The sequence below is a fragment of the Sus scrofa genome, chromosome X (genome assembly GCF_054392235.1).
Source record: "Sus scrofa isolate SSC_HxYL_T2T_F1_AM1 chromosome X, Sscrofa_HxYL_maternal_Yorkshire_Landrace_v2.0, whole genome shotgun sequence".
Taxonomy (NCBI): domain Eukaryota; kingdom Metazoa; phylum Chordata; class Mammalia; order Artiodactyla; family Suidae; genus Sus; species Sus scrofa.
In genome coordinates this window covers 75,658,425-75,670,338 of record NC_139401.1, presented here as the reverse complement: position 1 = coordinate 75,670,338, position 11,914 = coordinate 75,658,425, and positions in this window count along the sequence as shown.

The window sequence follows — 11,914 nt, the reverse complement described above, 5'->3', positions numbered from 1 at the left end:
ATGCAGCAAAAGCACTTCTAAGAAGGAAATTTATAGCAATAAAAGCTTACCTCAGGAAACAAAAAAAATCTCAAATAAACAACCTAAACTTACCAGTAAAGTAACTAGAGATAAAAGAACAAACATAACCCAAAGTTAGTAAAGAGTCATAGCAGAAATAAATGAAATAGGGACTAACAAAATGATAGAAAATATCAATGAAAGTAAGAGCTGATTCTTTGAAAAGATGCTCAAAATTTATAAACATTTGTCCAGACATCAAAAAAAAAAATAGAGGGGGCCTAAGAAACCAAATTGAACATGAAATAAGAAATTACAACCAACACCACAAAAACACAAAGAAGCATGAGAGACTATTAAGAGCATGTAAATACCAATAAAATGAACAAATCAGAAGAGATGAACACATTCTTAGAAAGGTACAATCTCCCAAAATTGAAGTACAATGAAATAGAAAATAAAAACAGAAAAAATATAAGTACTGAAAATGAAATTATGACTAAAATTTCCCAAGAAACAAACGTCTGGGATGAAATGACTTCACAAATTAATTCTAACAAACATATAGAAAAGAGTTAACACCTATTCTTCATGAACTCTTCCAACAAATGGCAGGGTAAGTCACACATCCAATCACATTCTAGGAGGCCACCATCACTTTGATTCTAAAACCATACAAAAATACCATGAGATAATAAAATTACAAGCCAAGGTCACTGATGAACATAGATGCAAAATTTCATAACAAAATACTAGAGAAACTAATCCAATGATACATTACAAGTATCATACATGAAGATCAAGTTGTATTTATCCAAGGAATACAAGGATTTTTTCAATATCCAAAATCAGTATAATTCACCTATTAGCAAACTGATGAATAATAATTGGTCATATAAAGACATGCAAAAAATATTTTGTTAAAATTCAACAACCTTCATGATAAAAACACTCCAGAAAGTGGAAATAGAGGAAAACTACCTTAACGTAATAACGGACATATATGACAAATTCACAGTTACCATCACACTCAATTGTGAAAAGCTGAAAGCATTTCTCCGAAACTCAGAAACAAGACAGGGATGTCCACTCTTGCCACTTTTATTCAACATAAATTTGGAAGTTGTACTCATGACAATCAGAGAAGGAAAAAATAACAGAGATGAAAATTAGAAAAGAAGTAAAATTGTCACTAGAAAGCTACTAAAGCTTATCAATGCATTTTATGGTTTCATGATACAAAATTAATACAGAGAAATGTGTTGCATTTGTACACACTAACAATCAAACATCAGAAAAATAAATTACAGGAAATAGTCCACTTACCCTTGTATCAAAAAGCATAAAAGACCTACCTAAGGAGACAAAAGAATGGTACTCCAAAAATTATATAAGAATGGTGAAAATAATCAAAGATGAGACAAGTACATGGAAATATACACTGTGTCCTTGGAATAGAAGAATCAATATCACCAAAATGTGTATAATACCCAAGGCAATATACAAAACAAATGAAAAAACTATCAAATTACCAATAATATTCTTCACTCAACTAGAAAAAAAAATTAAAATTTGTGTAGAAATACAAAAGACTCTGAATAACCAAAGCAGTATTGAGTGAGAAAAACAGAATTTGAGGAATCAGGCTCCCTGATTTCAGACTCTACTACAAAGCTACAGTAATCAAAAGAGTGTGGTATTAGCACATAAACAGAAATAGAGATCAATGAAAGAGGATAAAAGGCTCAAAAATACACTCATACACCAATGGTCAATAAATTTATAATAAGAGAAATAAGAATACGTGGTAGGGAAAAGACTGTCTATTCAATAAGTGGTGCTGTGAAAACTTGAGAGCTACATGAAAAAGAGGGAAATTGGTACCTTCCCTAACACCATGCACAAAAATAAACTCACAAACAATGACAATGACAAAAAATTAATATGTAAAAAATATAAACAACTCATACACCTCGATTTCAAAGAAACAAACATCCCAATCAAAAAATGGGCTGAAGATCTTAATAGATAATTCTCTAAAGAAGACATATTAGTGGACAAAAGAGACATGAAAATATACTAATATTACTAATTAGTAGAGAAATGTAAATCAAAACTACAATGAGGTGTTATGTCCCAGGTGTCAGTATGGCAATCATCAAAATGTCTAAAAATAATAAATGCTGGAGAGTGTTTGAACAAAAAGTAACACTCATACACTTTTATTGAGAATGTAAATTGGTACAGCCACTATGGAAAACAGTATGAATATTCCTTAAAATAAAAATTAGAGTTATGATATGATCCTGCAATCCCACTCCTGGGTGTATATACAGAGAATATTGATGCAAAAATTCTCAACAAAATCTTAGCCAACCGAATCCAACAACATACCAAAAAGATCATACACCATGACCAGATAGGGTTCATCCCAGGTTCACAAGGATGGTTCAACATACGCAAATCAATCAACATCATACACCACATTAACAAAAAAAAAGTCAAAAATCATATGATCATCTCAATAGACGCAGAAAAAGCATTTGACAAAGTCCAACATCCATTCATGAACAAGACCCTCACCAAAGTGGGTATAGAGGGAACACTCCTTAACATAATCAAAGTCATTTATGATAAACCCACAGCAAATATAATACTCAATGGGGAAAAACTGAAAGCCTTCTCACTCAAATCTGGAACAAGACAGGGATGCCCACTCTCACCACTGCTCTTCAACATAGTTTTGGAAGTCCTAGCCACAGCAATTAGGCAAACAAAAGAAATAAAAGGCATCCATATAGGAAGAGAAGTGATACAACTATCACTGTGTGCAGATGACATGATACTATACATAGAAAACCCTAAGGACTCAACCCAAAAACTCCTTGAACTGATTAATCAATTCAGCAAAGTAGCAGGATATAAGATTAACATTCAGAAGTCAGTTGCATTTCTGTATACCAGCAATGAAATATTAGAAAAGGAATACAAAAATACAATACCTTTTAAAATTGTACCTCACAAAATCAAATACTTCGGAATCCACCTGACCAAAGAGGTAAAGGACCTATATGACGAGAACTATAAAATGTTAATCAAAGAAATAAAAGAAGATGTAACAAAATGGAAAGATATTCCATGTTCATGGATTGGAAAATCAATATTGTAAAAATGGCCATACTACCCAAAGCAATCTGCAGATTCAATGCAATCCCTAGCAAATGACCCATGACATTTTTCACAGAACTAGAACAAACAATCCAAATATTTAGATGGAACCACTAAAGACCCAGAACTGCCAAAGCAATCCTGAGAAACAAAAACCAAGCAGGAGGCATAACTCTCCCAGACTTCAAGCAATATTACAAAGCCACAGTCATCAAAACAGTGTGGTACTAGTATCAAAACACGGACAGACCAATGGAACAGAAAGGAGAATCTGGAAATAAACCCTGACACCTATGGTCAATTAATCTTTGACAAGGGAGGCAAGAATATAAAATAGGAAAAGGAAAGTCTATTCAGCAAGCATTGCTGGGAAACCTGGACAGCTGCATGCAAAGCAATGAAATTAGAACATACCCTCACACCATGCACACAAATAAACTCCAAATGGCTGAAAGACTTAAATATACCACAGGACACCATCAAACTCCTAGAAGAGAACATAGGCAAAACACTGTCTGACATCAACATCATGAATATTTTCTCAGGTCAGTCAGATCAGTCTCCCAAGGCAATATAAATTAGGGCAAAAAATAAACCCATGGGACCTCATCAAACTGGAAAGCTTTTGCACAGCAAAGGAAACCAAAAAGAAAACAAAAAGACAACTTCCAGAATGGGAGAAAATAGTTTCAAATGATGCAACTGACAAGGGCTCAATCTCTAGAATATATAAACAACATATACAACCCAACAGCAAAGAAGCCAGTCAAGCAAAGGAAAAATGGGCAAAAGAGCTGAAGAGACATTTCTCCAAGGAAGATATACAGATGGCCAGCAAACACATGGAGAAATGCTCAACATCGTTGATTATAAGAGAAATGCAAATCAAAACAACCATGAGATACCACCTCACACCAGTCAGAATGGCCATCATTAAGAAGGTCACAAATAACAAATGCTGGAGGGGGTGTGGAGAAAAGGGAACCCTCCTGCACTGCTGGTGGGAATGTAAACTGGTACAGCCACTATGGGGAACAGTTTGGAGATACCTTAGAAATCTATACATAGAACTTCCATATGACCCCACAATCCCACTCTTGGGCATCTATCCGGACAAAGCTCTACTTAAAAGAGACACATGCACCCGCTTGTTCATTGCAGCACTATTCACAATAGCCAGGATGTGGAAACAACCCAAATGTCCATCGACAGATGATTGGATTCAGAAGAAGTGGTATATATACACAATGGAATACTACTCAGCCATAAAAAAGGATGACATAATGCCATTTGTAGCAACATGGATGGAACTAGAGAATCTCATACTGAGTGAAATGAGCCAGAAAGACAAAGGCAAATTCCATATGATATCACTTATAACTGGAATCTAATATCCAGCACAAATGAACCTCTCCACTTAAAAGAAAATCATGAACTTGGATAATAGACTTGTGGCTGTCTGATGTCAGGGGGAGGGAGTGGGAGGGATCGGGAGCTTGGGCTTAGCAGACACAACTTAGAATAGATTTACAAGGAGATTCTGCTGAGTAGTACTGAGGACTATGTGTAGATACTCATGTTGCAACAGAACAAAGGGTGTGGAAAAAATATAATGTGTATAACTTGATCCCCTTGCTGTACAGGGGGAAAGTAAAAAAAAAAAACAAACAAACAAACAAAAAAAAAAACAATAAAAAAAACAAACAAAAAAACACCAAAAAGATACATGCACCACAATATTCACTGGAACACTATTTACAAGTAACAAAGACATAGAAATAACCAAAACAACCTAAATGTGTATCAGCAGAAGAATGGATAAGGCATATCATATGATGTTTATATTTTTTATGGATGAGAATTACTCCATAAAAAAGAATGAAATAATGTCATTTACAACAACATGGATGGACCTAGAGATTATCATTCTAGGTGAATTTTACCACACGAAGACAAATTATCAGATGATATGGCTTATAGGTGGAATCTAAAAAAGGATACAAATTACCTTATATAGGATACAGAAATACATCCACAAACAGAAAACAAACTTATGGTTATTCAAGGAGAAAGGTGGGGAGAGGAATAAATTGGGAGTTTGTGATTAATATATATACACTACTAAATATAAAATAGGCACTAGAAAGGACCTTCTGTATAGTACAGAGAACTATACTCAGTAATTTGTATTAATCTATAAGGGAAAATAACCTGAAACAAGAATATATATATATATTCATTACTGAATCGTTTTACTATACAACTGAGAAAATCAACTTTAATTAAAAATATTTAATATCTCAATTGAACAATCTAATTTTAATAACTTTCTGTTGACTGAATATTTGTGTGTTTTTCTAAAATTTATATGTTGAGCTATAACCCCAAATACAATGGTTGCAAGATGTGGAATATTTGTAGGTGATTAGTCCATAAATGTGGAGCCTTCATGAATGGAATTAGTATCTTTATAAAATAGACACTGCAAAGATCCCTAATGCCTTCCATCATGTAAGGACACAGCTAACATTTAACTCTTTATGAACCAATAAACAGGAGCTTTTCAGACATGCTATCCTGTGCACAACTTGATCTTGGACTTCACAGACTTCAATGCTGTTAGAAATTATTTTATATTGTTTATAAGTCACATGGTCTATGGTATTGTAATATAGCAGCCCCAATTGACTAAGACACGTTTTGTGGAACTAGGAAAAATAGATCAAACTAATCTCAAATCTAACAGAAGAAAGTAATAAGTAATAGAAAATAACATAAACAAATCAACAAAAATATATACTGTCTTTTGAATGGATAAATAAAATTGACAAAAATTTAGCTACATTGACTAAGAAAAAATTAAACAAGGATTAATAACTAAAATTAGAAATTAATGTGCTCTCATTAACTGCAACTTAAAAAAATGACAAGGATTATTAGAGGGTTCTTTGGACAAAAATATATCGACAGTTTGGATAACCTAGATCAAATAGACAGAAACTCAGAAACAAACAACCTACCAAGACTGATCATGAGTAGAAAATCTGAATAGATGTTTAACTAGTAACGAGTTTGAATAAATAATCAGAAAAAATGTCCAGAACCAGATAGCTACACAGATAAGTGGTCCCAAACATAAAAAGTAGAATTAATATTAGCTATTTTCAAATTCCTCCAAAAACTTGAAGAGGGAATAAGTCTTCATCTATCATGCCCACTTTACCCCAATACTAAAGCAAGAGAGACACTACAAGAAAAACAAATAGTCCAATTCAATATTGATGCAAAGACAATCAAATGATACTAGCACATTAAATTCAGAAATATATTAAAAGTATTATCTATTGTGACCAAGTGGGATTAGTTTCTGGAACACAGGATGGGGTCAAAATATGAAAATAAATCAATGAAGTACAAATATTAACTGAATGAAAAAAATCACTTCAGTTGATGTATAAAAAGCATTTGACAAAATTGAATACCCAGTCATGATAAAAAAAAATGCTTCAGACAGGAGTTACCATTGTGGCTCAGTGCTAACAAAGCCCATTTTCATCCATGAGGATGCAGGTTCAATCCCTGGCCTTGCTCAGTGGGTTAAGGATCTGGCATTGACATGAGCTCTGGTGTAGGTGGCAGCAGTGGCTCAGATCCAGCGTTTCTGTGGCTGTAGCATAGGCCAGCAACTGTGGCTGCAATTTGATCCCTAGCCTAGGAACTTCTATATGACAAGGTTGTGGCCCTAAATAAAAAAGAAATGCTTAACAACATAGGAATAGTACAACAATTTCTCATGTGAGAAAAACCTTCATATAATATTCTACTCAATGGTGCAAGACTAAAAGCTGTTTCACTGAATCAGGAACAAGACAAGAATATTCAGATTCACTACTTACATAAAAATTTTTTTTTTAAATTCTAGTCAGAATTTAGGTAAGAAAATAAAATAAAGGCATATAGTTTAGAAAGGAGGAAGTTAAATTATCTTTGTTAAAGAATTGTTGATATTTATGAAGAAAACCTTAAAAAATTGGGGCACATATCTGTTAGATCTAATAAATAGGAGTTGTGGTTGTGGCTCAGTGGTTAACGAATCCAACTAGGAACCATGAGATTGTGGGTTCAATCCCTGGCCTTGCTCAGTGGGCTGAGGATCTGGCATTGCCATGAGCTGTAGTATGGGTCACAGACGTGACTCAGATCTGGTATTGCTGTGGCTGTGGTGTGGGCCAGTGACTATAGCTCCGATTGGACTCCTAGCCTGGGAACCTCCATATGCCATTGGAGCAGCCCTAGAAAAAAGGCAAAAAGACAAAAAAAAATCTAAGAAACAAATTCAACAAAGATACATGACACAAATTTAACTCTCAAAAATATTTGTGTTTTTTTGTAATTGTGTTTTTTTGGTACTGTATAGTAACAATTGCCACTCCAAAAAGGTAATTCAGAAAATAACTTCACTTATAGAAAAAGAATACGATTTGACAAAATTCAACATCCATTTATGATAAAAAAAAACACTCTTATTACCAAAGTGGGTATAGAGGGAACATATTTCAACATAATAAGTGCCATTTATGACAAATACACAGACAATATAATACTTAATGGAGAAAAACTGAAAACCTTCCCACTAAAATCAGGAAAAGGACAAGGATGCCCAGTCTCATCACGTTTATTCAAAATAGTATGGGAAGTCCTGGCCACACCACTTAAACATAAAAAAAAAAACATATCAAAATTGGAAGAGAAGAGGTAAAATTGTCACTATATGCAGATGACATGATACTATACCTAGAAAATCCTAAGGAATCCACACAAAAACTACTTGAACTGATATACAAATTCAGTAAAGTAGCAAGACACAAGATCAAAATTCAGAAACCAGTTACATTTCTGTATACAAACAATGAAACATTAGAAAAGGAATATAAAAAGACAATGCTTTTTAAAATCACCCCCCAAATATTAAATACCTAGGAGTAAACCTGACCAAAGTGGTGAAATATTTATATGCTGAGAATTATAAAATACTAAACAAGGAAAATAAAGAGGATCAAAATAATAAAAATATATTCCATGCTCCTCGATTGAAAGAATTTATATTGTTAAAATGGACATACTACCCAAAGAAATCTACAGATTTAACGTTACCCATGACAGTTTTCACAGAACTAAAACAAATAATCCAAAAATTTATATGGAGCCATAAAAGGCCCAGAATTAACAAAGCAATCCTGAGGGGAAAAAAAAAAAAAAAACCAAACAGCAGACATAACTCTCCCAGACTTCAGACAATATCACAAAGATACAGTAATCAAGATGCTGTGGCAGTGGTACTAAAATAAAGCATACAGATCAATAGAACAGAATAGAGAGCCCAGAAATAAACCCAGATACCTATAGTCAATTAATCTTCAACAAAAGAGGCAAGAATATAAAACAGGAAAAAGATTGGGGAGTTCCTGTCGTGGCACAGTGGTTAATGAATCCGACTAGGAACCATGAGGTTGTGGGTTCGATCCCTGGCCTTGCTCAGTGGGTTAAGGATCTGGTGTTGCCATGAGCTGTGGTGTAGGTTGCAGATGCAGCTCGGATCCCACGTTGCTGTGGCTCTGGTGTAGGCTAGCGGCTACAGCTTCAATTGGACCCCTAGCCTGGGAACCTCCATATGCCATGGGAGTGGCCCTAGAAAAGGCAAAAAGACAAAAAAAAAAAATAGGAAAAAGATAGTCACTTCAACAAGTGGTTCTGGGAAAACTGTACAGCTGCATTTAAATAAATGAAACTAGAACACACCTTCACACCACACACAAATATAAACTCAGAATGGCTTAAGACTTAAACATAACACATGATACCATAAAACTCCAATAAGAGAACATAGGAAAACATAAACTGTACAAATGTTTTCTTAGATCAGTCTCCCTAAGCAATAGAAATAAAATAAAAAATAAACAGATTGGACCTAATCAAACTTGCAAGCTTTTGCACAAAATGTAAATCATAAAAAAAGACAACCTATGGAATGGGAGAAAATAGTTGCTACAATGCAAACCACAAGAGCTTTATTGTGGCTTAGGATATGCAAGCAACTCCTGCAACTCAACAACCAGAAACCAAAATGACCCAATTTAAAAATGGGCAGAAGACTTAAATAAACATTTCTCCAGAGAAGACATATGGATGGCCAATGGAAACATGAAAAAATACTTAACATCACTAATTATTAGAGAAATGAAAAATAAAACTATGAGTTACCACCTCATACAAGTCAGAATGATCATCATCAAAAATTCTACAAATAACAAATCTTAAAGTATATGTTGAGAAAAGAAAATCCTCCTACACTGTTAGTAGGAATGTAAACATTATAGCCACTATGGAAAATAATATGGATGTTCCTCAGAAAACCAAGTATAGATCCACCAATCACACTCTTTTGCCTATATCTGTACAAAACTGCAATTGAAAATTACACGCACCTGTATGTTCATAGCAGCACACTTCACAATAGCCAAGACATGAAAACCACCTAAACGTCCATCAGCAGATGAATGAATTAATAATATGTGATATTAATATACAGTGGAATACTACTCAGCCATAAAAAGAATAAAATAATGGCACATGCAGCAACATGGATGCAACTAGAGTCTAATACTAAGTAACCTCAGAGGAAGACAAAATACCATATGCTGTCACTTATAGGTGGAATCTATAATATGGCACAAATGAACCTACCTACAAAACAGAAACAGACCCATAGACACAGAGAACATACTTGTGGTTGCAAAGGGGGAGATGGGATGGATTGTGAGTTTGGGGTTAGTAGAAGCAAGCTATTACATTTAGAATGAATGTGATCTTACTGGACACAAATGGATCTAGAAGGAAACATCAAATGGCAAACTGCTTGATTATGGATGCTTTCTATTTTCTACTTGCTTGTGTTTTTCAGTTTCCTATTATGCACATGTTAACTTTTAAGAAATAAATGTTACTTAAAAAAACTTTAAAAATAGAATGAATAGGCAGTTATGTCCTACTGTATAGCACAGGGAACTATGTCCATTCTCTTTGGATAGAACCTGAGGGAAGATAGTGTAAGAGGGGTAATTTATATATATGTATATGACTGGGTGACTTTGCTGTGCAGTAGAAAACAGCACATTACAAATCAAACATATTTTAATAAAAAATGAAATATATAAAAAACAATACAGTGCTTACAAGTAAACTTAACCATAGAAGCAAACGACCTCTACCATGAATAGTACAAAACTTTTGAAAGAAATTACAGAATGCATAAATGAAGATAAATTCCATGATCATACACTGGAAGGCTATATTTTTTAAATGTCAGTATCATTCAAGCAACTTTCAGGTTGGTTCAACTTCAATCAAAATCCCAAAATTTTTGGCAGAAATAGAAAAACCCCTCTTAAAATGCATATGCAATCTCAAGAGACATTTATTGTCCAGAACAATCTTGAAAAAGAAAAGTTGTAGAACTCACACTTAGACATTTCAGATCTTACTACAAATGTATAGTAATCAAAACAATGTATCACAGGAGAAAGGAACTATTTAAAGACCAATAGTTTAGAGATTAGAGATAAGACTTTCACATATATGGTTAAATAATATTTGCCTAGGGTGTTTAGACCATTCAATAGGAAAAGGACCATACTTTCAACAAATAGTGCTTGGAAAACTGGATGTCCACATGCAAAACACAAAAATTGGACCCTTTTCTTATACTGTATAGATCAAAGACAAAACATAAAAGCTCAAACTCTTAAATTCTCAAAGGAATACTTGCGGGTATATCTTCATAATTTTGGATTAGGTGATGGTTTTATGTATATGATGATAAAAGCATATACAACAAAAGGAAAAAAATAGGTTTTATACAAATTTAAAACTTTGGTACAAAGAGGATTCTGTGAACATAATAAAAAGACAACACGCAAAATTGGATAAAGAATCATATCCCTCTTAAATTCATATATTGAAATCCTAGCCCCCCTTACCTCAGAATGGATTTGCAAATAGGGCCTTTAAAGAGGTAATTAAAGTAAAATAATTGCCTTTGAAGGATCTATTGGTAGAAGTGTGAACTTTCTAGGTGATTCTGGAAAGGTCAGAAAGGAAAAGAGGAATGAAAATGCTTCTGGTTAAATCTCAGACAAACATGAAGAACATGTTAATGGAAACCAGGAAACTTGATCCTTATTATAAAGTGACAAATATAACTTGGCTAAATTGTGTTCTAATTTGTAAGACATTAAACATTAAATGATAAAATTAGACATTGGTTTGAAAACATTTCTGAGCAACGTGTTATATGTATGGCCTGCTTTCTCCTTCCTAGTACTTATAGCAAACTGGAAGAGAAAAGAACCAAAGTCAGGGAGAAATTGTTAAGCAAAAAGGAACATAAATGAAAATTTGGAAATCGCTCAGCCTCCCTGTAGCCTACAATATAGTGCAGACAAATTAAAAAGAATGCTTTGCTCACACAACCTTTGCTGAAGAGATTGTAGTCTTGAGACTTACGAATGAAATCCATTTCAGCAGAAGGCAAGAACAAAAATGGAATTATACTAGCATAATTACTGTCAGCTTGGACTAAAAAGGATGAAGATAAAGGAAGGCTTTTGGACTGATATACTCATAAAACATAACATTAGAAAAAAGACACATAAAGAAAAGTGAATGTGAAGAGAGTAAGAGAGGGTAG